The sequence below is a fragment of the Atheta coriaria genome, unplaced genomic scaffold (assembly GCF_025399875.1).
Source record: "Atheta coriaria isolate IRGN ID8LTWV9N9 unplaced genomic scaffold, Caltech_Dcor_3.1 hic_scaffold_5_pilon, whole genome shotgun sequence".
Taxonomy (NCBI): Eukaryota; Metazoa; Arthropoda; class Insecta; order Coleoptera; family Staphylinidae; genus Dalotia; species Dalotia coriaria.
This window is the reverse complement of record NW_027045447.1, coordinates 10,868,328-10,891,797: the sequence shown is the minus strand read 5'-3', so window position 1 is coordinate 10,891,797 and position 23,470 is coordinate 10,868,328. Positions and strand designations below refer to the sequence as shown.

The 23,470-nt window shown below is 34.8% G+C and overlaps 1 protein-coding gene and 1 long non-coding RNA gene across 3 annotated transcripts in view; one reads left to right on the top strand and one right to left on the bottom strand.

The window, feature by feature from the left end:
* The window catches only part of LOC135793005 (uncharacterized), a 61,257-nt gene extending 45,839 nt beyond the window's left edge, over positions 1-15,418 (bottom strand). The window contains 2 exon segments of the mRNA XM_065303844.1: positions 3,791-3,840; positions 15,283-15,418. The gene's annotated coding sequence lies outside the window, so the exon portion shown is untranslated.
* The window catches only part of LOC135793009 (uncharacterized), a 106,666-nt gene that overhangs the window by 26,746 nt on the left and 56,450 nt on the right, over positions 1-23,470 (top strand). The gene's annotated exons all lie outside the window — the stretch shown is intronic.

The window sequence follows — 23,470 nt, the reverse complement described above, 5'->3', positions numbered from 1 at the left end:
TATCAGTTGTGCTCCAGGGAGTAATAGCAACCGCCAAGTCGAATTGAAACTTGTATACAATTCGGGAAACAACCGTAAACAATTACATTCATTGTAAAAATATCGATGAATAATTTTATTAACAAATTAAAACGTAAATTAATTTCACGATGAATTAAAACGTACTTTATGCACCTGGTGGCTGTATTTACCTGCATGAAATTCACATTATTAACATGAGTTAAGCACTTGCTCAAACTTGATTTATAATGCATTAAGTTTTTATTGCCTTTTGCAGCGCTACGAGTCAGACTCATTGGAATACTATTTATGTACATTTCCACATTGTTTTCGTGTCTTGTCGAAACGCAGTAATGCATAATTCGAATTACTGATGCAAGATTTATCGTACGCAATAATAGTTTTGTAATTCGTTTTGAAAAGAAGAAAATCGTTATAATTAATTAAGGCGTTGTTTTTCTCGCAACTTTCGTAAATGCTTGGCGCTACGCAACTAGCACACTTTTACCAGTTGGATCATCAAACATATGATACTAGATATTAATTACATGCCTATCACTTTTATTACGTTGTTTATATACGTATTTAACATTTATTTTCTTTTTATAAATTTAAAATTTAAAAACTCACTTACTAACAGCAGCGTCCAATTAAGAACTACTTCCGGTATATTTTTTGCTTCATTTATTTCTCAGGATTTGTAAATTTTTGATATTTTAATATTTATTCTCCTGTTCGGGATAAAGACGAATCCAAAAAAACTATAGTTGATCAAAATCTGTCCAGCCGTTCTTGAGTTATAAATGATGTAACTAACAATTTTGTTTTATACGCGTTTTATACATTTTTTTTCATTTTCTCACCTACTTTCAAAACTCTAGGCTTTAATTTCTATTACATTGTCTTAATTTCATTTTCCCATTAAAAATCTGCCTATAATTCTGAGAATTAATTTTAATTTGAAGTATAAGTAGTGATGTATCACGAGAAGTTAATAATGTAATTGAAAGCGCAATAGGAAGCCAGTTGATGTTGTTGTCGGGTCGGTTATAGCCGGAAAATCACGTGCGCGGTCGCGTGTCGTCGTTAAACGAGCAAAACTCGAGCGCGCAGAGTCGTAACGAAGTGGATCAAGTTCGCCAAATGGAATTACTCGCGAAATTTGCAGCGGCAACAGCCAAAGCCGGTACACAGCATGTCACGTGTATTCACACGTTGTGAAAATGCAAAAATTACACATCATCTACATCTACAAAATGTATATTTGCATCTGCTTCTGTTACAACTCTATTTTATATTAAAAACTACATTTAAAAACGCTGTTTGCGGACGTTTAATAAATGTGCCACGCTTGCAGGCGGCAGGCCTTCAACTCAAATAAGAATTTATTATTATCTTGCTGTTTTGTGCATTTCACACGTGACACGTTGATACGTTGAAACATTTGCAGCGCTCATTAAGCTTCGTTAGCAAAGCAAACGCAATGAATATTCACTCCAATCGCAGATAATTACAATATTGACAAAAGCAATCAAACAAATCAGAGATAAAATCGTATTATAACAATAATTATTAGAATTTATTTCGTCTATCTTGATGTGACCTGAAATATTGCTTGGAAAGTACGCGAGTAAACAATAAATGCAGGCAATCACAGCACGAAAGAAAAGTGATTTCTTAAGCTGTTAACCGAAGTACTTGACCCAGTTTTAGTACAAACATGTGTGTTTAAGTGTTTAAGTTTAACTCGAGTTGCAATTACAGCATGTGTGTGCAATTTGTCACACCCTACAAATCTCTAATCAAATGCAAAACAAGTAATAAACTTTAAAAAATAAAATGTTTACTCGATTTATCATCGAATTCATTTCGATTTATCCTTGAAAAGGCGAACATGATATATTTTGATAAATTGTGCACTCATCAATCTTCACAATGTTTAGGTTTGGTTTCTGAAAATTTTTATTTTTAAGAATAAAATTGAATTCTACTATTTTATTGTAAACACAATATCCTGAGATGCCTAGGTAATAAAAATGACTAAATTCTGGCTTATTTTATTTAATTTTTATTTATTTTTTAAATAACAAAAGTTTCTTAACCGCTCTCAGGTTCTAATAAAAGAAAATGTGTTTTTCCATGCAGGTGGCTAAATATAAATATAAATCTAAAGATTTGCAGATATTCTCTGCGCTGATTAATGAATTTCTCTTTTCCTCTGTCGCCTCCTGTCTGCATAAAATATGCAAATATGCAAAGATGCGACCGACGCGCAACTTTCGTTTCGCTTCTTACTTCGCATTACTTATTTCGCATTTCGCATTCGGATTCGCTTGTTTCGTTTTCCGCCGCGTTTACGTTTCATCCTACGCGCGCACGCACAGCCGGAGAATGTATAAAGTTTCCGTCCTCAAATCCAACGTATTCCAACATCACAAAGAAGAGTCAATTCAATTCAGCACTGCAGTGCACACAGTCGAACAAAAAGTAAAAAGTGAAACAAGAGGAGAAGAAGAGCGCGCGTCAGATGGTTACTCAACTAAACGTCTGAATGAACAACAGTTGTTTAAATTATTCAGAACGATTTAAATTACTCGGACGCGTTTACGTTTCCTTCGACGTTTTACCTCCGCGCCGCGGCGTTTGTTCACTTGTCGAAACGAACGCGAAGAGGAAAATGAAATGCGAAAAAAAAAGTAATTATAAACTGCGGCCGAGTAAAACCGAGAATAAATAAATATATTGTTAGCTGGCTCTCGCAAATTATGTAAGCTAGTACTGCAGTCATGCAACCACGCAACGAACGAAAGAAAAAGTCGGAAAAAAAACGCGACAATAAATTAAAACCAACGTTGGAGTCGCATGAAAAATTCACCACTTTTGAAAAACACGGATGTTGACGTTGGATTAAATATGTATTTCAAATACGTCCGCATATGCACAATTATTACACATTTAACGCATGTATTTGTTGAATGTAATTGAATATTTTATGATTATTAGCTTATTGTTACGTGTGCATTTTTTCCCGGCATGAATATGAGATTTTTAGTAAATATAAATATCGATTTTTGCTGCATGATGTAAAATATCCATGACCTTTCTAGAACGCGGCGTAATTACGACATAAATTTATTTGCAGGAAATGCGTTGGGAATTGTATATCGAATATTTAATAATGTCGTGGCGTGCGACTACGCAATTTGCAATTTATAATTTTCAACTCATAACTGACGTGCAATAAACAATATACGCGAGTCATTCGTGTTTGAACTTCAATTTGCACATGCTGCTACACGTTTATTTCATGCCACCTACATAATAATTAAGGTTTATGGGCCATAATAACTTATTAATTAATTTCTGACACAATTTTATCTTTTTAGTTTATATGTGAATTTTTGAGTTATTTTGAGCGTAGATCGTGTGGAATTAATAGTAATTGATGAAATGTGAGGCGAGACAATGCGTAACAATGGCAGTTTCGACAATTCACCCCTTCCCTCATTGAGCGTCACCACAAAGAACGGCACATAAATTAGCGATCGGCTGTTGTGTAACTTTATCGTCGGGACGCGCTTGCGATAAAACGCCAAACCCGATAAACCAATAATCCGACGGTGCGGCGTCAACCAAACAGCGCTCGACGGCGATGTTTAACATCGAGATTAATTGATTTACTAATTATAACAATGCATTAATTTTCACCAACTCATTTAACGTTATACATTAAACAATTATTACAATCTACACGCGAAATAATTTCAAAATTTAAAAATTAAAAACTCACCACAAAAGTTTACAACATCCAGATTCCTTGTTTATTTTGTGTTTATGTATCTGCAAGCAACAATAGGAAACATGTTATTTATAATTTAGAATCACAATTAACTGGATAATTACAAGCAATTGCATTCACCGACGTTAATTACAAAGATTCGTCGTAAAAGGCAAGAAAAGTGAAACCTGCAGATCCATTGAATGCAAATTTTAAACTTTTCATTCACTCATTAACTATTTTCACAAATTAATAATAAATTATAAATTATACGTCTGAAGATTTTCCCATTATTAATTTGTATTCGGGCTTAAAAAGTGTTATTCTAGTATTAATAATAAACAATTCGTGACTGTCACACCAAATGAACGGAAAGAAAGAGCAAAAGAGCGTCGAAGCACACCGACAAAGGACATTAATCTTTGGTGAAAGTGCTATTTATTGATGGGCGCTCGCCGTTTAATTCTCGGAACGTCCGAACTGGCTGGCGCTGCCGAGAAGAAGAATGGATGGCGCGGCTCTATGCTTTAAATTGTTCACGAGAGCATCTTCGACGATCCGAGAGTGAATACTCTTTTCTACCAAGCGCATAGACAGTTTGTAAAATAAAATATGCTTTGAAAAATCTGCGAAATTCAAAAATTCTGTTTTTTAATTAATTTTCGTATTAACAAATTGCGCCTTTCAGGTTTAATTAGATTTTAATTAAATCAGCGCCGGCGGGAATCAATTTCGAGCTTTCCAATTTGTCCTCAAGCGGACATGTCTCGCGTGCCGCGGCTAAACGCAGCCGGCAACTAATTAATGACATTTATCCGGATGATTTCAAGTCCAAATCAAGTGCGGAGCTCGAGCTCAAGACGCTCCAACTCAAGTCAGCATCTATGTCCGAGATGTTTTCGGTTGCCATCACGAGACATTTCAATTAGCTGCCAAACATTCCAAAGCCAATATCAGATATTTTCTAATTACACGATAATTAAGTTAATTACGTGATGATGCGTTAAAAATTTCATCCTGGTATGCAGGCGATTACATAGTAAATACAACGGAGAAAAAACAAGACAACAAAAACAAGTTTTTATTATAACTTTCTTTGCGTAGCGTATTCGTGTTATTGAATATACCGGTACAGTCAACCGTGACATTGACTCCGGTGACTCCGGGAGTTTCGTTTGCGTGCTGCAAAAAATCAACGACCTTGTTTCGTATTTAACGAGCCGTCATCACAGTCAAAAATAACTAAAAATAGATGTTGACTGATGAGATGTTTCAAGGAACTAATTTAAATTTTTAATTTCTCAGTTGCATCTCTCATTCTCATTAAGTTAAATTAATAAACACCCACGCAAAAAATTAATCTAGCCATGTTTTTATTTTAATTTTATTCTAATGGTGTTTGTTGAGTATTAATTTTGTTTGCGCATCCTCAATCAACTCCCAGGCGTCTTCGCAATATACATTTACTTATTCATGCAGGAAGATCACTGATATATCATAATATGTACCATGTTGTGTGATGTGATGCTTTGCCCCGATTGCACCCCCAATCCAAGTTGTTTGCTAGTTATGCAAGTGTACATATACTCTACACTGATAGCTGAACAAACAGCGGAATCGCTCAAGTGATGCCTCACCAACGTCTTGATTCGATGCGGCTGATTGGAGGCAATTTAGCAATTTGCCAATCTAACAATTTAGCAATTTACTTGCTTTACCAATCCGGCTAATAATATATTTGTGTTTGATCTTAGAGAGCCGTGAGGCAAAACCAACAAACAATTTTCAAACTAATTCCAAGAAAATTTCGACAGTATTTTCAAAAGTCGTCGCTAAGACAAACAATTCGCATTTAATAAATCAAGTCTTACGTCTTAAATCTGATCCTATTTTCATTTTTCGGCGCGGCTTAATCGCGGCCCTTGAATTGAAAATCTTAATTGCGAAGTGAGAAAGACGTAATGCGCCGAAATGATTTATTGACTTTGATCAAGTAGAGCTGAGATGCAGACGGAGGGGTGAGAGTAAGAACGAAGACGGAAAAATCCAGCGCTTGTTTAATCAAATGAAGCTGATTGAATTTGTTTCGCCGCCTCCGGCCGCACGAGAGTAATACCAGCACGTGCGCTCAACTAACCTCTAGAAAGCGCTGGGCTTTCGAAGTCGATTCAAAGAAAAAGCCAGGATTCGGGATCTTGATTCGTTATTTTTGCTATTCTTCATTTCCTATTGGGATTTCTTTATTAAAGCTGAATTTTCAATTCAAAGCAGAAAAATATCTGCTTTATGTAACCTGAACTATTTGCTATTAGGTACTATGACAAAAGCTTTTATTAAAATGCATATCGCTGATAAAACAAATGTATCTATCAAAAGTTCCATCCCCCGATGGAATTTTTGCCTTTTATCTTGCAACATTTTTCAAGAGCATAAAAGTTGCCCGCCATGGGCGCAGTTATATTGCAAGGACCTCACTCTCACCCCTCTTCATCATGTAGCATCGCGTCTATTCTATTAGAAAAGTATGCGCCTGCCGAGGCATCTAAGTTTCGCCATAATCTAAAGAGCGTCTCGAACACTTTACGACTTTAAATATTTCCCCTCGAAAGCACAATTTATAATTTTTTGCATCAAGATATCCGAGCGCTTTTGCTTCTTTCTTCAGTAGTCTAGTCGATCGGCGATATTTTCCATAGGTACACATGATTTTGTATTCATGCAGTTTTATTAAACGTCGCGGAGGATGTTACCTATTTGCCAATAACTTCAAGCATTCTAACTTTAAATAAAAAATTTGATAATGCATATATTATTTGATATTGACATAGAATGTAATATTGATGCTGATTCATCGTTTCGATTGAGCAAATTTTGCCGTTGGCTGAGATGAAATTTAACCTTGACCCTGGCCTCTAAATTTTCGTCTGGCGTCGGGCGGATTTTATATTGCCTTATAAGCCTATGGAAAAAGTATCTCTTCATCTTGTGTTTGTGTCCCCCATCGCGAAAGGTAACTTTTACAAAGAATTTTAACTTCAGAGTCGATCTTGGACAAACTTTCTCTCAGTCGAATCTCAAGAGAATCGAAATTAAATTCCACATAACAGATGTTAGCGTAAAATTAAACACAAAAGAATTAAATAAATTAATGTGTGCTTATGATAATTAAATTTGGTTGTAAATAGTAGAAAGAAATATTTTTTCTTTTTATGTGTGAATATTTGGAACATGCTGTATAAAAAGAAATAATAAACAAATATACAGCTATTTATAAAACAGCCGGTGTGTTGCCAATTTCGTTTAAACCTGTTTTCAATGCCAGTATGCGCCGAATGAAAAGACAAACAAAAGAGAGTTCGATTCATTGATGTGTTCTTAAACTTGACCTTCAAATTTAAAAAAATCAACAAACATCTCAATATATTTATTGTTTAGAAATTATTTCCATCAATAAAATAAATATATAAAGATGCATATTGCGTAAGAATTTAAAAAATGCAATTTTACATTTAAATCTAATTTTTGATAACGAATTAGTACGTTAAATGTTTAAATTATGTGATGATTAAAACGCAATTAACCTACCGCCTAATTTATGAACCCAGAGAAACAAATTGCGCGCTAATAAATGAATAATCAAGTGTGCGGGACAGGACACAAAATGCGGTCGCATTCGAGGGCGCGCCTCATTATTGCACACGCGCAGACTTAAATATTTATGAATTATTGTTCCAGCAATTCCACGCCGTGAGTAAATAGTAAAAAAAAAACACATTCGTATAACATTAATAATAATAACACATTAAAATTGCAACGCAACTTCTCGGTATATTTCGCGCTGCGCTAAGATGAAAAAAGATTGAGTACGTATGAAATTACTAAAGAACAAAACACCAAAATGTATACGTACACGATAAATAATGTTTACATTTTTATCTTCAAGGCTTAGAGACAAGGTTTCTTTATCGTATCGAATCGTATTATCGTTGCACCGAAAAATAAATACATTTGTTGAACTACTCGCGTCCTCTATTGATTGTAATATGAATTTAGGCAGGTAAGGCATATATTTACACCTATAGCCAACCAAGTCACATGCGCAACATAGTTTCCTAAGTTTGCTTAACTAAATTTCACCGTAAAAATGAAAAAATTTCTTCGCAACGCTTTATTTTCACTCATAAACTTCTTTTCTCGCTTCTTTTAATTTTAACGACATACGCAAAGTTTTTTTATTGCTATTCACTGTCCGCGCGTCCTTGTGTTTTCTGTAAGCCGCCAAACTTTGTGTGCACTTCGTGTAAATCTAAACATTTTCCATTTCCTCCGCTCAGAGATGCTGAACCACTTCGCGGTTCTTTTCGCTTGCGCGCGGCATTTTCACGCGCCCGCCAAGAGCAATTAAAACTTTTCCTAATAATTAATGCTCACTTGAACATTAAGACACCCTTTTTTAATTAAGATAATGCACTTCGGTGAAGCGGCCACCGCAAAAGCAGATGAAGATGTTTAAGCAACGTTGTGCGCGGAGAGAGCGAAATTTTTGCAATAATTCGTGCAGTCATAAAGAATTTTCATTACTTTTTATGCTTTTTATTCGGCGATAACTGGATATTATCAATGTTTTAATCAAAGTTATTACCGTATTACATTACAATGTAAAAATCTTCATTTTTTCATTTACATTATCATCAATATTTCAATTCACGTCTTCAAAAACTTGATTTTCTAAATTTTTGTTTTAAAACGCAATTAATTGCAATATTTAAATGTTTTCAACAAAATAAAAACTTTAGTATATTTCTTAATTAATGTTTACCTCATTCTGAATTAATTTCAACCCAAAACCTAAAAAATTTCGTTGTATTTATTTTCAGTCTCATGAAATGCGATGTTTCGTGTTCATGTTTCTTTTATATTATTATCAAGATGTATACTCGCACATTATACTTGCTCACAAGACGACTAATGATATTCTAGCGCAGCTCAAGGTTGTTTCACGCATTACCCACAGCCATAATCATAATTATAATGCAAGAAATAAAAACAACGAACCGTGTTGCATTGGATGCGCACATTTCACACTTTTTGTGAACTGCAATTATCTTGCAACACCAGATGTAAACATAAATATAAAACTAAATTTCTAAACACACTAAAATTTACATTTCAAAAATGCGTTTGCACTGATTTGCCTGAACTACATTTAGTAGAAGCTGCGGAGAATCGCTCGAATTTCGAGCGTCATTTGCGTAAATAACATCCTGATTTGCATTTAAATTCGAATAGATATTCCGCAGTCGCAGATGTTACTACATCAACTAGCATGTTAGTATATATCGTGTGTGTGTATGTTGCGTTCATCATTCATTCATTCCCACATGCGCATTATTCACGTTGTATGAGTGCTCGAGTTTGTCATGGCTCATCATCTCGCTCTGCGGTGGAAATAAAAGGAAGGTAAAAAGCGAAAACTGGAGCGGCGCTCGTAAAATTCTGATTTCAGTCGAGTGCTCATTAATCGTCCTTTTGCCCGGCAAAAATGTGTTTTGTATGTAAGTGTGTCATTGTTACATATGTGATATGATACACTTTTCAAAATTACTCCTGACACAGATTTAACATCACGATTTTTAATACAAATATTAGTAAAAAACATTTATGAAGAGATAAATATTAAAATCATTAAAATACAATGTAATCTAGTCTGTAAAATTTTTATTTTTAGGATAAAACTACTTTTCAACTAAATATAGCTTAAATTGCCTGAAGGTGCACTTGCAACTTAATTATCCTATTATCCTATCGCAGTAGAGGTCCTTGTATCGTCTGGCGAGACGAGTGGGCGAAACTAATGGCACTCGAACACGAATTCGAATACTAAAACTACCCTAGGTCTCAACACTCTCAAACACCTCGACGATCTAAATGTACTCATAGCACGCGTCACAAAATTTCCCTTGGTTTACCCAAAAACTAAGAGAATTATTTAATTTAAAATAAAATTATTTATTTATTAATGTAAATAAATGCATTATTGCATTGATATAAATTGTAGCGGGTCATTGGACGCAACATGGGATCGTGCGGTGCATTCCTGTCAGCTTTACATCCAACGCATATAAAATTTAAATTTTACTTTTTATTTTTTGGCAGACCACAGGAGAAAATACCTTTTTTATGCATGCATGAATAATAAAACGAATGCAACAACGCTCCAAGAATTTTAATTCGCACATTACAGCCTTGTGACATCATCCTACATATAAATTTCTGCATTTTACCATCACGCATAAAATCATTTATAAGTATTAGTGGTAACTGAGAACTAAATATGAGAAATTTATTTACGGAAATCAATTACACATGAATATAATTTTAAATGTTAAAGTGCATTTAAATAAACTTTATGAAGATGCCTTTATAAAATATTATAAATTTGCATCACCCTATATATAAATAAATATAGAATTTCTTCAGTTTTCTCAGAGAAATCTCTAAAGTTTCTAAATGAAATTGGATTGCAATTTTCAAGCAATATACTTAATGCAGAATATAATGTGCTTGTAAGCTGTGAGTTGTGAACTGTGAAATGTACAAAGTTGCAAAATTACAAAGCGTATTCCTTGCCATTTATAAATAATCCAGTCATCTAGTGTCAATAGCACGGAAGTTGTTAGTTGTCATGTTCGATTCGACGCGGTGCCGGAGCCGCCGCGAGTATAATAAATGCGCGAGTGCATTAAAAGTCGATGATAATTGCGGAGAAAGGTTAATTGGTTATTTGTGGCGTATCGAGGCGAGAATAAAGAGACCTGCCATGTCTAACGAGATGAAGATATATTAGGATATTGAAGAATTGAATACAAAATAATTTATTATAAAAAGTAGCTCACTATGACAGCTTAGAATGCTTAGAAATTATAAAATAAATTTTAAATTCTTTTAAATTTAATATTTTAGCTGATATCAACGAATTATTTGGGCTTATAATTTTAAAAATTACTAAACTAAATAAAAAAGGAATCCAATGACCAAATTTTATGTATTTATCTTTATTTTTCAGCTCTCAGAGCAAACATTATTCTCCCGTTCACGAAATGGTTGTTCTCGGCGCAATAGCACAAAAAAACCTCCGATTCTAGTATCCACCATCATTGGGTTTCTGAACCAACAAATTGCGCGCCTCGTCGCAAGAAAATACGATATGATATGATGGCGGTATAAAACGCTGGCGCGCAAGGACTCGCGAGCACTTTTATCGCGATACATTTCCGGCGAGTTCGAAGCGCTCGAGAATGTCCTCGTGTCGTCGCTGTAAATCCTTGCAAGCACGACGCCGCGTTTTTATTATATTTACGCGCACGCATCGCGCCAAAGTAAAATAAACATAAAGCGGCGGAAAACACCCGAAACAATGTCGATGAATGCGTGATATGTGCGAATAAATTTTGTGCAAAATTGCCGAGTGCAAAATTCACATATTCACAAAGTATTGTCACAAAATTTCAGAAGTTTTTATTTTTAAATCTCCTAATATAAAAGTAATTCCATAATGGATGCATCATAATGTTTTCTAAGACAATAGTATACATCCGACGATTGAAGCTAATTGAATTGCTCAATTTCTCCATTCATTAAGAAATTAATTCATTAGCTATGCTCGCTGGTTTTTCTCCGGTAACATAACTTCGGTTACGTTTTCGTTTTCGCCGCACGGTCGTGGAAGTTACTCCGTTAAGTTGGCGCACTAAAACGTGATCGGTAAAGTCTTACGGTTTCGCTACCCGGTTACGCATTAATTAGAAATGTAACAAATGCTTGAAATCGCGCTATCACGTGGTGCTTCCACTCATCCACTCTGCCATCTCTTGCGCAATTGCGCTGATTTCGTGCTACTTATTAGTTACGGGCTATTAGATTATTACCAACCAATTTACAGCGCCGTACGAGAAACAAGAAGCAAGAAATTGTTGCATAAAACGAGGAAGAACATCAAAATAGTATTTTAATATTTAGTTCCTCATTTTATCGCTTATTATCTGAATTCTGAATTTGTATTTTGTAGTTTTGTGAAATGCATGCAAAGTTTATGAGTATTCGACTTTCTTTTTGGTTTTCTTGGAGTTTTTCGACGTTTTTGTTATGTAGAAAAATTTACTCATGATTTATTATCTTTTCTTTGCGGAGAATTATTGTTTGAGAAAAGAAGTGATCTCGTAGCGAGTGTTAAAATGACTTTGTTCGACTATTTCCGCTTCCTTTAATTTTTTTACGATAAAACATAATTTACTGCAATTTTTAACTAATTTCTACGTAATATCTCTCAAAATTACATAAAATGCTGAATTTATTTGTCGTAAAAAAATAAGATAAGAGATGAATGTTCCCGACTTGATTTGATTTAGTTTCTTCTTATTTTGCGTGGTTTTACAAGTTCGTAGTACCGAGTAGCGCGACGTGCACGTCAGACGTACTTATGTTCAATCCTGCGGGAACATCCGGATGCAAAGATGCAGATGCAGCGCCGTGCGGCTAAATAAATTCCATTTTTAAAGCAGTGCACTTTAATACTCGTGAAACCAATCAATTTTAGTAGAGCGTGTGCGCGCGGAAGACAGCTTCACAGCGCCTGCAACTTACAACGCGATCGTCTTGGGACTTTTCCGCAATATATTCAGCCAACCGTTTGGTAAAACAAACAATAAAACTCACTACAATTTACATTACAACTCAAAATCAATGAAAAATACAAATAAATGTTTTAAACCTCCACAGCTGGAGAGCAGAACGTGGATTTATTCATATCCGCTGGTTTCGTCTTCGATTTATTGCGAAGAGAAAGGTGAAATGAAAACGAGACCAAGCCCAAGTAACAGGCTTCACGCTTCAGACTCACTCAATACATACTTGTACTTGGTAAACTCATGGAGAAGAATATAAAGTAGTGAAGAATATGAAGAAGATGACTATCGATTTGTATACTTGCTAGGCACTGCAGAGAGTACATTCGTTTATTTTTTATAAGATTTATTTAGAGATAAATTTTCATTCAATAAATTTAATAATCCCAGGATAAAATCTACAAGGTTAGCGCAAGTTGACTTAACTTAAAACAAATAAAACATGATTGTTAGTAATGATCGTTTGCGGATAATTTATAATCAACTCTCAGTGAGCTTGCAACAACATTAATTCTATTTATATAGATAGATTTAACATCGACATCTTCGAGACTTTGAGTCTATGTGCTTTAATAATCGAGAATGCGGTCGCCGGCCTTGAAACTAATCGCCGTTGAAAATTCATTGAGTAGTACGACTTACTCGGCCATTGCCTAGCTGTTACTACTAGAGTAAACGCATTCAGATACTTATTAAGGCAAGCAGACAAGACGAAAGGTAAGATAGAACTGATCAGGAAGCTGTCGGTACGCGCGTTTAAGTAGAAGAACGAAAAAGCAAAAAGAGAATGTGTGTTAGTAGACTTCCAGCTGAGTTAACTAAGCAACACAAAAAGAGAAGAAGAAATTTAAGTGAGTGTTTAAGGTGAAATGCAGGTTAAATTTTAACAAAAGAAAATAATCAGTATGTTAATCCAATTAACAATTGAACAATCGACAATTAAAGCTTATTTATAATAAATTAAAGAAAAAAATGTTGATTAACCTAATTAAGCTCACTTTATGGCAAATTTAATTTTAAAAAATAAAATATTCAGTTTATTTTAGTTTAAAATGTTTAAAAAGTTTATGTTTGTATCAGGTACTGAGCGCCATGAATTTTTGCGACCTTTTCTTGCTGATGACGAGCAGGACAATCAAAGTTTTACGACCTGATAGCAATGTGCACTCCTCCTTCGCTTGTAATGCAATGTTATGACAATGTTATGACCACACAGCCGTCATGAAAACGCAGACAACTATCGATTACGAATTTTATTATTTACATATTTTTAATACGTAAAAATGCAAAAAATCATGTTGCGTTTGATTTTATCGTGGCAACTTTATTTGTTAGCGTAGTTGCGAAAAATGCTATTAGATCTTAACGCATTTCTCGATGCCCGCTGGGTGTTTATTTTATATTCGCACAGCTATGACAACAAGGATGTACGTTTATTATGTAGCGTGCAGCTTGGAGCGCTCGAGCGACACGTATACAAACAGATAAACCGAACAAAACGGCAGATGGGACGCGTCTGATATGCACACAGACTTGCGCACGCATGCGTCAACATATATGCATTGAAAAGCGTGCTATGCAAAATGCAAACCGCAGAGCAAGACGAGAAAGAAGCGCCTCGCTTACATCTCGCCGAAAGCGATCAAAGCCGCCTTCATCTTCAAACGCACCGGGAGGAAAATCGTCTTTGTTGTTATTACGTTTTCTCAAACAACAACATTTCACAGAATATACACTTTGTTCATGAAAACTAAATTTATGCATACGATCACATTCTGTGTAACAATTTTCAAAATTTCAAGTTTTTACACTTTCTTAACGCAGAAATAAGTAATATTATATCAAAATGAACTTTCCGGAAGTAATTTGATGTTGTGTTAACGCACTGTATATCTGTTGGTGTTTTATGCGCAATGTGTGAAAGGCTTCGTCTTCGCGGAAAACGAAATCGTCTGGTTGTTATTCGCGTGCGCATTTTTGATCTCCGCGGGCACCGGAAGTGATTGCCGGATGATCGGCTCGAAAAGAAAAATATGCTCATTCGCAGTATTCTCGCCTTCCAGCGTCTCTTTTTCTTCCCTGCCGCGGAGCAAGCGAGTGTGAAAACTGTCGTCGCGATGTGTTTGCGCTACGTGGAAATTCCGAGGAAATATGAGGAAATATGCGACGTCGAGAGAGTGAAATATGGCCGAAAATCGCCGGATCGCTGCCGAGCACGTCCGTAAACAGATATCGACGATATCAAAAATGAGGACTTGGATTTGCTTTCTCCAAAATAAAAAAAAAACCGAAAAGAAAAACGTTAAGGATCTGAAGACCGGAATCTGAATCCGAAATATTTATGTATCAAATATCAAAGTCGTAACGGAAACTAAATTTGTATACGTCACAATAAGTCGCGCACGGCAGGAATAAATTTATCATGCGTTCGACAGGACTACCGGAAAACATTTGTCTTAGAATAAACTTGCTCCAAAAATTTTTCTTTATCATCGTTTGTTATAAAAAAAATTTAAAAATTTTTCACTTTAAAATTATATTCACACTTAAATAATCCATGATTATGGGTTAGTGTCGCATGCGCGCATTGTAGTCACCGACTGAATGAAAATCACCACAACCAGAGTCACACAACATTAAATTATTTATAATATCGATGATTGCAAAGATCCGCCCTTTGCTCTCACTACAATCCACACACACACAAACACACAATCCATTCACAGCATCCACCCACCAGTGGAAATTCTCAACGAGATGACAATGAGAGGCGGTGGTAGGGCGCCGCGCCGGCATTTTCTATAATGCGATGACACTTACCGGAAGAGGTGCGCGCAGCGTCGTGTTTCTTCTTCTTCTCGTTGCGGCAGGTAGAAGTGGTCGGCGTGGCGGCTGCTGAGCAACTGAGCGCGCCTCACACCTTCGCCAGCAAGACGCGCGCCGCTATGGCTTAAGCCTCCTCTCTAGGTCACTGCTATTGTCTTCACTATGCGCCTTCTACTACGCTGCACGAAAAACAGCGCAAGCAGTTTGAGTAAGAAAGTGGAGTTGTGTGGCCGATGAACGTGCGCGCGGCCGAAAACGTGTCTTGACTACTCACCTTGTTAATAATTAGTAAAACTTAAAAGAAATGGAAAACGTATAATTACCCTGCTTGCTGCTTACTTAATTAAGTTTATTACATATTTCAACATTTTAATATTTTATATTTAAAAAATGGTGGAGGCGCCGTAGAAATTTATTTTTTTTTCAACAAAAATATTTACGCCATAAATTTATCACTTCCTCCACACCTAAGTATAATTTTATTCCACATTTTATTTGTTGCACACTCAAGTCTTGTCTTAATTTGAATATAATAGGAATGAGAGTAAAAGACCAAGGTTACAGCCGCTGCTGAAACAACTCCTTCGCCGCAATTTAAAATTTACTTCCATGTTACACACCTCACATAAATTTATAATGAAATTAATCGTATGTACACATATTCAGTGTCGGATTGACTAATTTTATTTGACCACCTATTATAAACCACACCCCGGTAAAAATGTCTACATCTCAACCCACAAACAAAAACATTGTATAATTTTCCTTCTAATTTTGGTGCGTGGCTACGCTTCGAAAACTAAACCGATAATTATAACAATTCACGACACCCAACGAATAATCATGTTAATGTGTATAAATCATGTAATTAACATGGCCAGGGTTATGTCCGAACACACCCGCACCTTTTACTAAACTCTCTGTAATTCGTGAGTTTTGGAATAACATATTAGGAATTCATTTGAATTTCTACGTCGGTTCAGCGCACATATGAACAATTATGTGTTTATCGATGTGTTCAATCGAGATTTAATCAGAATAAAGTCGTAACCTTCTACCTTTTTGCTTCTATGTGAAGAAGTCAATGTCAAATCCGGGTCATAAAGCACTGTTTTGTCATAAATTATAATATGGTCCATATGGGACCAAAAAAGAAACAAAAACTCAGTACTCAATCGGAATATTTTAGTGCAAATTAGTAAAATAATTAAAATAACTTAATATTGATTAAATTTTAAATTATCGGAGACTAGAATATTGTAAAACATTATTTGCACAAATATTTTGATGATAGATTGTTAGTAGTTGTTTCAGTTGTCAGCTGTAAAGTTGTAGAAAAATTAAATCGTTGTTGAAGTGTTACTGTATTACATAATCAACGCACGTGCGCCACTGTGCTGTTACATTTCGATCGGCAATTGCGGTTTTGCTCACCTCATACCACCGTCAGTACGTAATCCGAAATCGAATAAAAATCGACTTGCGAACTCTTTCATCGTGCCCAGCCACGCCACGCCACGCAAGTCAAAATCAAAGCGCAAAGCACGAAGACAAGAAATTACCAAATTGACAAATAGTGCATGGCGCGCGCGCGTTCATTATAATGCGTTACGAGTCGAAAATTCTGCTCAAAATTTCATATTCAAATCACAAGTGAAACATGCGCACAGAAAAAAATACGCATAGATGCAATGCAAATACAAAGAGTAAATCAATGTAAGACAACAAGTTAAGTCAAGTCACTTTATTATTTAGTTTATGTGCAGTGCATTACCGAATGTTACGAGTACATATTTCGATTACATTTTAGCACGCGAACGGTTTTTTTATTATTTGTGCTCGGCAATGCATTTTGCATTCCACAAGAAACAAAAGGTAACAAAAGTAAATACGTGTGCGTAAACCGAGTACCGTATAGGCGTGCAAGTGAGCATGACGTGACAACAAAAACGAAATTGAAAAGATAAAAACGAACGTAAAAAAATGAAACGAAAAGTAAAACAAGTGCTAAACCCACATACTACATTAACACTAGCAACAAATAAATTTATAATTGTTAAATATATTAAATATATATGAATAGATACAAGTTTAAAGCAAATAGTAAGTGCGCAACACGCGTAACTCTTTAATCACAATTTACACGCGTTGAAAGTCATTCATTACGGCTTAAAATGCGTCACTGGAAGGCATAGAATTATTAAACATGCACTTGACAGGAAAGATTACAGAGTAGCTGGATTATAAATTGAGGATTACATGTCAGTACTGTATAAATAGAAATTACTTTTACTTATTTCTTATGGTTTATTTGCTGCTTATTTACCTAGTGGTTACTTATTTAAGTTATGCTTACTCTAACAGAAAATACACACATTTCAATGTGTATTGACTGTTTCAATGTGGTTTTAAACAATTTTTAAAGCTTGATTTTATTTTTATTCGTTTGGCGGATTATTAGTATTCATTAGTCCGCAAAGTTGTAAAACGAAAGTTTGTTGCGTTCTTCTTTTTTGCCTTTCAAACAAAAATATTTCATATATTTTGCGGTAGCGCACTTGAAATGCAAAGCATTTAAATAACTGTGTTTTATTTAAATCTACTATAAACACAAAGTTATGAAATTGTACATATTATAAACAAAAAGTGATAATGTTTCTTTCTAAAGGTTTATATTTAGTAGAAAATTTAATTTTATCGCTAGAAATTTTTTCTAAGTTAAAATTTTTCAAATTTTAATTTTTTCTTATCCAAATGATTTTTTAACAATTTTCTAACAGTTACATTTTCAAAATCAATAAAATTACTAATTATTATTGATATTATTGACTTAACTAGATAAATTTATTAAAATCTTTTCTATTAATTTGAAACGGCTAGATTTGCATGATGCATAATGCGTCCATAATCCTTAATCCTTCTATTTGATGCTAAATAAAACCACTGTTTACGCAGCACAGCGGCGCTGTCCATAATCCTGGATAATTAGGCGCGCCGCAATCGAAGCGCCCGCCAGGACAGCAGGACGTGTGTGTGATATCGCATAAGGTTGTTGTTATTGTTTTGCGGTTGATGCAATATGAAATTGTATGAAATTTCACAATTTTCCCTCGTCAAAGCACAACTCATTATTGCGTCGAAATAATAAGCGGATTGTAAACGTAATGGTTGTTTGTGATAGGCGATCAGTTCGTGGTTAGTTTCAAATTTATTTAGGCTCTTCAAAAGTTTCACATAGCAATATTAAACAATAACATTAACCTGATAATATATACATTTTTTAAAATTAAAAATTTGCTTTGTTAGACTTCATTATTTAAAAATGTTACTTGTAACAATTTTGTATGTTAGTTACTTTAGTTAAGACGATAGTGATTAAGGAATATAATTACTAAAATAATTATATAACACCAAAGTCACACTCTTCGCATTTTACACTTAATTGAAACTTTCGCTTATCTTGATCTGTAGCCTCCTACTTTTAATACCTTTTAAATGCACGCCAACATCCGAGGAACCTTTCTCCAATGTTTTTGCTAGTTTACAACTTCGCTTTGCTTTAGTTTTGTCGTCCGCACTCGTTTACATTATGATTACATGACGTTGAAAATAAGCCCATCATGTTCAATTACAGTTCAATCTAATCGACGCCAAAGAACGTGATTAATGCACTATCTCAAATTGCAAATTGCTGAAAACAGCATTAATCTGGTATTATAGTAATGTAAATGTGGTCGCAGATTGCCGGTTGGTGTTAAAGAGAGTGAAATTGCATGGAAAAGCATCGCGGATTTGCGCACTTACCAAAACGCTCGCTGGTTTGCTTCTGAGGCGTTGTCTACCTGCCGTAATGAATTAGTGACTTGGTGAACGCACCGATGGCGATAAGCCGACGATAAACGATACGACGATTAGATTTACATTAACGTCTTGTTAGATTATCTTCACGAGCGATAGCAACATGTATTTTAACGACATGCAAATACAGTTCATGTCAAAATCAGCAAAATCAACGGGTAAAATCAGTGAAAACATTTTATTACATTAAAAAATTCACTTATCAAAGCAGTATGTAATAAATTAAAACTTTAATTTACAATGTTTAATTTTATTACGGTTTGCAGTAAATTTCTAGGTAAGATCCTGTAAGTTTAAAGTGTAATCTCACATAGGAAACGTTCAATCGACATAACATAAAGAGACTGACAAGAAACCACAATGTAAGACGTTGTAAATTTTATCATGTTTGCTTATCGAGAGCTACAAGGTACCTACATGTTTGCCAATCTGAACAGGAACAATGTTAACAGTTGTAACTTGAATTTAAAATCACAAAATTGAATAAACTCAATAAATAATTATCCACTGAAATAAAATATCAATTGAACGTGGATATTAATTAAAAAGTTGTATGGCAATGCGTTGTTTTTATGGATTTATTAATTAGAATAGTTGGGTAATTTCAAAGCATACATTTGTTTGATACCACATCAAAAGCATACATCTGCGCGGCGCCAAATGCCGAATATTCGGAAATAATTATTACACCTATGGATGTCAATATTAGTGTTTTTCACTTCTAAAATATGTCATGATGGAATACTAACGACGACCTGGTTTGAGAAAGAAGAAAAAAACGTTTTCACGCACCTTACACGCCAACGAGAACATTTCACTCGCCTTTAAGGTGTGTAACGCACTGGGAGTGAACAATTTATCGACTCCATAGTCGTACAAAGTGTGCAATGTCTGCAAAACCGTTCAATGTCACGATGAATTTGCAATTATTCGCAATACATTTATACTTCTCGTTTTATTACTCATTCCAACGCATAAATTAACACACACACATGATCGATACGCGATACTTTAATAGTATAAAATTAACCTATGTAATTTGTAGATAAAATCGAATTAAGACTTGAGAAATCATCGAGTCGACAATTACTCAACAGAGTTTCATATAGTTTAGTTTTTTGTGCGCTTTGTTAGTTTTTGTTGTTGATATGAATATGTTTTTTGTGGTCTGGACCTAATCGAAAGCGATAGCGTTTGATTGCTTCGATTGATTGACCAGCTCTGTTGCGAATTGCAATAACAAACAATCAAAAATCATGAATTACAAAACGCCAGTTTCGAATTAAATATTGGCTTAGTGTATTTGATTGCACAAGATTCAATTTTATCCAACAGTTTAACATTCGACACGCTACCTTAAAACTTTATACAAATTACAATTACATACGTGCGATTAAAAAATTATTATAATAAAATTTTATTGCATTGAGAATTTTTTCATTTATTCTGACGAAAGTAACACGTAGGTATTGTGTTTTGCGTTTAACGTTCGATATCAGTACATTCATTCATTCCGCAGGGGAAATTAACAAAATGAGCACAAATTACATTGATTAACGCATAGTTCTACAAATATGGCAAATGAATACAGTATAAACCACGTAACAACCACAGTTTTGAACTGTTTAAGGCAATGTTACAAGAATTAAACATTAAACTACGGAATTTCGATTGTATTGAATTGTTTAGAGAAATATTTTAATTATTATGCTTTGATTTGCGATAAAAATAATTAATTATATAAATTACTACATTTTGGAATGTTGATGATTTCATAACTTAAATTTCATGTCAAAAGTATGAATATCTTGATTTACACCGACGAAACGCACCCGAAATATTTGCATAACGCTTTTTTCGCTCGAGGTAGTTAAGCGTGAACGTGATAAGGCACTCTTTCCCATTCGCACCCTCAACCCCTCAACGTCCTATGACTAAATGCATAAATACCACTCGTTGAGCTCACACACTGCGCTCGTCGACGCGGATGTTTTCTCCTCGATTACTCGGCGACACACGCGAATACCTAAATGTAACATTTTTAGCCAGCCATGCACGGAATCAAAACCAGTGTACACAACATACCATCTCCTACCCTATTCCGCTCCGCCCGACAATTTTTACATGCGTTCACGGTCGAGTGTGAGTGTGGTGATGCTGAAGTGATGTGTTGGGCGCTGAAAAGTTGGATGGAAAAGAATGAGGGATCAAGATTTGTCGACGCGAGACAGCTTTTCAGCAAGTTCGGCTTGTTCGCATGGAACATGCATGATGCCCAGGGTACTCCCTCGGCGGTGAGATATGCAAGGTGGAAAATGGAAAATCGCGCGATAGGTGGATGTCAGGAAGCTAACAGTCAGGCTATGCATGGGCTGCATGTGGTGAAAATATCAACACAACTCTCTGCGAGAAGCAGGAGCATTGAATAAATAAACGTCGTGCTTGAGTTGTGTGCTATTCAAGCAATTTACTGAGGTAAAAGCAAATTTTAAATTATATTTAACTAGCCGAGTGCACATTGAAATAAAAAGATTACATTTTTCATTGCAACTCGAAGGAAATTTAAATGTTTTAATTTGTAAATTGGGTAATGCTTTCCTTTTGACCCACAATAGGCACTAATTATTTTTTAGTAATTAAAACTTGTATTCTGGAGTCAAAATTAAGAAAAAAAATTTGCAAATTTTATTTTTAAAAATTCTAATTAAATTTTTTGCACAATTAAAATTTAAACGTTAATAATTAAAACAATGACAAAAAATCTAATGCTTTTGGGCTTGGTGTAATAACATAACTCCATGAAGAATTTGACCTCTTAACTCTTCGACGCGTCGGCGCGGCGCGTTGCAACCTTCAACCGTAATTTCCATAATATGTAATGTAAATTCAAACAATTCATTAAAATTACCAACACACGCTTTAAACAAATGCTGCAGCATGTTGATACGCAGCTAAGCACTCAAACAAAGCAATTCTTATTATTATTAAGAGAGAAACAAACAGCGCCGCACTTAATAAACATAATGGATCTGTGTACACCCACATTTCAATTATGTTTCAATGCAAAAAATCCGAAAACATTTACAATAGAATAATACGCGCTTAGTTTAAATTCCAACGGAATTATTTATTGCTACAATTCGATAATTTGTTGTGACTTGCTTCCAGACGCGAAGAAACGATTAATCATTCGAAATTAGGAACTAGTTCTAGGTCTCGTTTGTGTTTTAGTAATTACTATAATCGGAGTACAAAATTGAGGAAAATTACGTATACTTAAACAACACTAGAAAGAAACAGAAAAGAAATTAGTGATTATTATAACTAATATATTCATTTTCGGAAAAATGAAACTGAAACTAATCTATGCTTGCAATCTTATTATAACAAATAAGGAAAAATTAAATGAAGTAGAATAAAAGGCAAAAAATTGCACGAAACGTTTTTGTTATAGTTATTATCAACTTTAATGATATTTTTAGCTCCGCATATTTACGTACGCATAAATTATGTAATCGTACTTGATTGAGTGCTTTCTTTCACCCTTTTGAACGGCTTGACCTTTCTCATTTTCTGATTATTTCCTTCCCACACTTGTATTAAAAACATTAATACACCTGATAAGAACCAGGAAATGTAAATAATTTTTTTTTTTTCATTTTCACTAATTTTTCACTGTTTTAAGACACAAAAAGAGATTTTTTAAGCACAGACGACCAAGGCTGTGACTAAAGTACTTTAGTCACGGGTTTTAGTCACGCGGTGGAACTTTTGGCCTACTGCGCAGCACAATTTCATATAAAATAATGAAAACTAACACTAATAAAACACTAATTTGATAATATTTGACGTTTTAAGTGTTTGTTTGATTTATGATTCTTATAGCTTCAATTATATAATTTTACGAGTACAACTGCATCAATAGATGAGCGTAGCATTTAAATTTAGATTTGGATTTCGATAGAAACGTATGCTGTTGTTGTTGTTCGAAGTTAAACGTAATTTATTTCATTCCAATAGCTTCTCAATCGAATCTTGCACAATTCAGCACACGACTCGTCATTAGAGTTCGAGTAGAGACTTTAGCGCACCGCGTTGTTTACTGCATGCGCTGAATCATCAGCTGGGCGCAAACAATGAAGGATGCAACCGCGAACGGCATCAAGGATGAGAACCGCACACAGCACACCCACATACATAATTCAACAATAACTTTCCAGTTCCACACTTTGCGATTAGGTAATTGTGCACGACTCCACTCCGAACTCTCAGGACTTAAGTCATGAAACATAGACTATTACTTAAGCGAGCTCCCATTGAAGAC